We start from the raw sequence: 6,000 nt of genomic DNA on the forward strand, positions 1-6,000 counted from the left end.
TTGATGGATCTACTCAAGTTGGATTCATAGGCACACTTCTATGAGGAAATATTCTCTCTTGGTTTGCACCTTTAATGGAAAAAGATTTGCAACTCCTTTATGATTTGAATTCATTCCTGGAAATATTTATGGCCATATTCAGAGAAAGTGATTGAGAATGAGTAGCAAAGATCAAACTCTTATTTTTACAACAAGGATTATGATTAGCCACCACATATGTTATTGAATTCTAAAACCTTGCTTGCGATGTGGATTGGAAAAACAAAGCACTTATCAATTTATATTAATATAGATTGAAGGATAGCATCAAAGATTTACTATTATTAATGCCAAAAGTAAAATTCAATTGATCTGCAAGAAAGAGCTCAACTACTATTTGGACCAATCTATAGCTTATCGCAGAATGAGTTGGTTGCATTAAAGGATTACATTGATAAGAATTGGGCAAAGAACTTCATATGCTACTCTAAATCTCTAACTGGGACTCCTATCTTATTTGTGAAGAAAAAAGATGGATCTTTGTAGATGTGTATAGATTATCGAGGATTCAATAAGATCACCATTAAAAATAGATATCCTTTGCTTTTGATTTCAAGACTTCTTGACCAACTCAATCAAGCAAAGATCTATACCAAAATAGATCTACGAGAAGCATACAACTTAGTTTGTATCAAAGAAGGAGATGAATAGAAGACTATTTTGTAAACTAAATATGGACATTTTGAATTTTTGGATGATATTATCATTTGTTATTTAGAAAAAATTCTAATCTACTCTAAGAACATAGAAGAATATGAACTTCATTTTTGCCATGTTTTACAAAAATTTAGAGATGCAGGATTATATGCCAAGTTGAAAAAATGTGTATTCCACACTAAAGTTAACTTTTTAGGATACATTATTTTCAACAAAGGCCTTATGATAGATTCCAAGAAGGTCCAAACTATCATAGATCAGAAGATTTCAAGAACAATACAAGATGTGTAATGTTTTTTGGGCTTTTCTAATTATTACTAAATCTTCATCGAGAACTTTTCTTAAGTTTCAGCTCTACTTACACATTTGATTTGTAAAGACAAATTTGAGTGGAATATAGAATCATAAGTATCATTTGATGGTTTAAAGAAAGAATTTACTTTTACACCAATCTTATATTCCATCGACTTTTTCAAGGCATTTTTTATGGAAACAGACACGTCAAACTTTGCCATGGGTGTTGTGTTGTCAAAAATGGAAAGAGATGACAAACTTGATCCATAGCTTTTCATTCCAAGAAATTTTTAGCAGTCGAGATTGATTATGAAATCTATGATAAAGAGCTCCTTGCAATTGTAGATTCATTTCAAAAATAACATCATTATTTAAAAAACCCTTGAAGTTCAATCATCATGTATATAGATTATAAGAATCTCAAGTACTTATATCAGCATATATTTTGAAACATCATCAAGCCTATTGGAGCATGTCTTTATCCAGATTACTTATCCATCCAAAAAATAAAAAAGTCTATCAAATGTCCTTTCTAGACGTTCTTATTTTGTATCAAAAGAAGGAGATGCATCTTTTAATCAATAAAGAACAATCTTCTTAAAGCCCGAGTATTTCTATCTTCAAGTAATAAAATCAACATTGATTGTTGATTCAATCTTTGTCAAACAAATTCAATCAAGTATATCATGTGATGCTCTTGTTCATGATATCAAGAATACTTCCTCTAAGTCCTATGACACTTCAAAGTTTGAATTCAAAAACAACCTACTATATTTTAAAGATTGCTTATATATTCCAAAAGGTGAGGCACAATTACATGTTCTTCAAACTTATCATGATTTTCTAATAGCTAGACATTTTGGATATAAAAAGACTTTAGAGCTAATATTTAGAGATTTTTTGTAGCCTCAAATGTAGATACTTTTTCAAGATCTAAAACTCCTCGCCATTGATCTTATAGACTTCTTCAACTAGTACGAATTCAAGAACAATTATGATCTTCCGTATCTATGGATTTTATTATAAATCTCTGAATCTCAAGTTCATATGAATTTTTATTTATAATCGTAGATTGCTTCATTAAAATAGCACATTTTGTACTATGTACAAAATCTATTTCAGGTGAAGAAATAACTAAATTTTTTTATTGACAATAACTATCGCTATCATGGATTGCCAAAGGATATTATATCAGATAGGAGGACTCAATTTGTATCAAGATTCTAAAAAATCCTATTCAAGATTCTAAATATGAATATAAAACTTTCTTTGACTTTTCATCTTCAGATTCATGGGCAAACGGAACATGTGAATCAAGTCCTGGAGTAGTATTTGAGATGTACCATCAATTATCATCAAGATGATTGAACAACTCATTTACTATTAGCAGAGATTGCATATAATAATTGAGTACATTCTTCTACTCACCAAACACCTTTTTTTGCCAAGTATGATTATCATCCATATCTTGATATTTTTTACTTTTCAAAAGTTGATAATCCTATAGTGGAAGATTTAGCAAATCGCTTGTCCAAACTACATGCAACAATGAAGATACAATTAAAAGAAGATCAAGAACGACAAAAGACCAACACGGATGCCTATCACAAGGAGCAACCACAATTCAACATAGATGAGAAGGTACGGTTACTTCATCGCAATATCAAGACTATTCATCTTTATAATAAGTTGGACTATTGTAGGTTGGAACCTTATCTTATTTGTAAATAAATCAATCCTATTGCTTATTGATTATATCTATTGGAATCTATGAAGATCTATCTTGTATTTCACGTGTCCCTTTTTGAACCATATAAGATACTGAATATTGTGAGAAGATATCACGAATATATATATTTATCTCAATAGTTACTTATATGATTAAGTAGAAGTAGGTAAATATAGAATAATTTCATAAAGTCTTCTAGAGAAGCTTCTTAAAAGCTTCATAGACATAATTTTGACTTTAGATGTATTTGTAGATTAGAAACTTGGCCAAAAAGCTAAGCATGTATTGATAGTTTGTGGAACAAGTTATCTCCATATAGTAGCTTGTGGAATAAGCCAACTATGTCATACATACATAGATAACTTGCCTTGTAAGATAAGACATGTGACTAACAAAGTCAACACATGTTGGAGGTCCTATAGGACATTGCCATATAGCTCTTAGTTAGATAGTATATATAGAGGCAAGAGTGAAGCCTTCTTCACTCTTGTCAATGTCTTACTAGTCTTAGTCTTGTTTCAAGACTTTCTAGTCTTTCTTGTTTGTGGCAATAACCATTTTAATTAATATTACATCATCTTTTGAGTGACTTTCTACTTCTCTTCAGTGATAGAAGAGTGTATTGAGGATTTTCTTTGTTCGAGATTCATATCCTTGACAGTTTGACAGGAGTGCTAACATATTATTTTTGTCTTGTTTTAGAAGTGAGTAGATTATCCCACTTCTATTGTTGTATTTTGAAGGTTGCCAACTACCCACCTTTAAACAAAAAATCTTATTTTCTTACATTGATCTTTTCCTTCATGAGAGTGAATTACCCCTCTTTGTGGGATTTGTTTTTAGAGGTTGTGGATTATCTTCATCTAATTTAACTTTTGAATTCATTTGAATTGTCTATAGAAGGGAAGATTATGGATGCTACTCTCAATGGAAGTAAGAATAGATTTGCAACTATGGCAAATCTTCATGAACTTTTCAATACTCTAAGAGTGGAAATCTCACGTATTTTCAAAGTGAATCATGGAAGTACTATGCCTATGCCTATAAAAGAAGTTTAGAGTCTGCAACAAGAAGTTGTGCAGTTGAAAGAAGCAAGTAGATCAACGTTACAACCAAATCCATGGAATTTTGCTTCTACAAATATGACATGATTAAGGATTAGTATGCCTGAGAAGTTTGATGGAACAAGATCAAAATTTTGAGGATTTTTGTAACAAGCCAAGCTCTATCTAAGGTTGCATCTTTTCTAATATCCACATGGATTTATCCAAGTCGGATTCATAGTGCACTATTATTAGGAAGTGCTCTTCCTTGATTTGTATTTTTAATGAATAAAGATTCATGACTTTTTTATGATTTGAATTCATTCTTAGAAGTACTTATGGCTATATTTAGAAAAAGTGATCGAGAACGTGTAGCAAAGACTAAATTTTTATCCTTACAACAAGAATCATGATCAGCCATTATGTATGCTGTCAAATTCCAAAACCTTACTTGCAACGTGGACTAGAACGACAAAGCACTTATCAACCAATTTTGATATGGATTGAAGGATAGCGTCAAAGATTTGTTATTAATAATATCGAAAGTAAAATCTTTGAAATAATTTATTACTCAAGGCATTGCATGCAACAATCATTTATTTGAAAGACATCAAGAACAAAGATTTGGTTGGAGAAGAACAAGTCAAGTAATGGTGAAAACTCCCAAGTTTTTTGAAACGTATTCGTCAAAGCCAAAACCAATGCAAATTGATATGATACATTTTAAACTTCTCATAAAGCAAAAAAAGACTCAATGTTGCTAAGAAAGATTGTGTTTATATTGTGGAGAAGCTAAGCACACTGCTCAATATTATCCAAAGAAGCAACACAATTACAAAACAAAGAGCACAATTACCAAAGAAGATAATGTGTTGAAAAATGATTTTTTTTAGCTACAATAGTGATCGTGCAGCAGGAATCATGTACAATATCTAGTAAAGGTCCTATCTTCTTCTCAGATCCCTCACATTGTTTTATAATAGAGGTATATTTAGGACCTAATAATCACAAAGTCTTTGCCTTATTAGATTCAAGAGCCTCAGCATGTTTTATAAACAAAGATTTTGCCAAAAATAAAAAAATACCTTTAGTGAAGAAAGTTAAATCCGTTGTCCTGTTGTAACACGAGTATACAGTGAAAATAAAAAGAAAAGGGAATTTTATTAATATTCAATTACCTCGAATATTGGGAGCATCGACCAACTCTAGTGCAAATACTGAGTGGTCAGGTTCAGTCACTCCGTTACAGTTAGCCGGGGCATACTGAAATACTCCGTTCGATTCCAATAACGGGAGTCAGTAGGAAGAGAAGGACCAATTCACACGACGGGTTCGAAGAGCCAATTGGATCCAATTTCGAGAATCCAATCCGGGTCCTCTTATCCAATATGAGACCTGAATTGATCGGTCAACCCAATTACGGGAAATCCAGGTCTTACTACGGGTCTTAGCCAATCTGACGCGAGGACCAATTTGACCCAATTACGGGAACATCCAGGTTACTACTGGACTCTTATCCAATATGAGACCTGAATTGGTCGGGCGACTCAATGTGGTCCCGATTACGGGGTTCAATTCTATTTCAGGTTGTCCTGTTCTCTGTGCCGTTTCAGGGAACGTTGTTTTTGGTAAATGGATTTCTTAAAGGTAAAAATGGAGGAGAAAGCTCTGATGGCGAGAGCCAATTTTGGATCCAAGCTTGACGGTGGGAGCCAATTCCGGATCTAAGACGGAAGATTGAAGAAATTCAGAGGATAAGGTTAGGGGGGATATAGTTTTGAAGAGGGGGGGGGGTTTTTTTTTTTTTTTTTTTTCACTGGGAATTGGGGGGAGCTAGTTTCAAGCTTTAGCAAGGTTACTAGTTCGGTTTTCATTGGAGGTTTTTGAAGATCAAGGGGGAATTAGAGAGAAGAGCTTCATGCTTCGGGTCGTGGAAGGAAAGACAGAGAATTTGGATTTTTTTTCTTCGTAGAGTTTTGGGAAGGCTGAGGCAATCGCTGCTGAAGTCAGTATTGTAATGGTGAATCGGGATTTTTAATGAAGTGGATTTGAATACTCTTGACTGTTTTGTAAAATCGAGTTACGTCTGTGATTGAAGGATTAAAAGGGTGTCTATAGGATTGAGTATGCGGAGTGAATGAAATTTATTGGGTTAATCTAACAAGACAGTCAGTGGATACAAGATCATAAGTACAAAGCGGTATTGAAGATTAATAGTTTGGGTTGTTCGGGGTTCTC

The sequence above is a fragment of the Physcomitrium patens genome, chromosome 24, assembly GCF_059467195.1.
Source record: "Physcomitrium patens ecotype Gransden chromosome 24, ASM5946719v1, whole genome shotgun sequence".
Lineage (NCBI taxonomy): Eukaryota > Viridiplantae > Streptophyta > Bryopsida > Funariales > Funariaceae > Physcomitrium > Physcomitrium patens.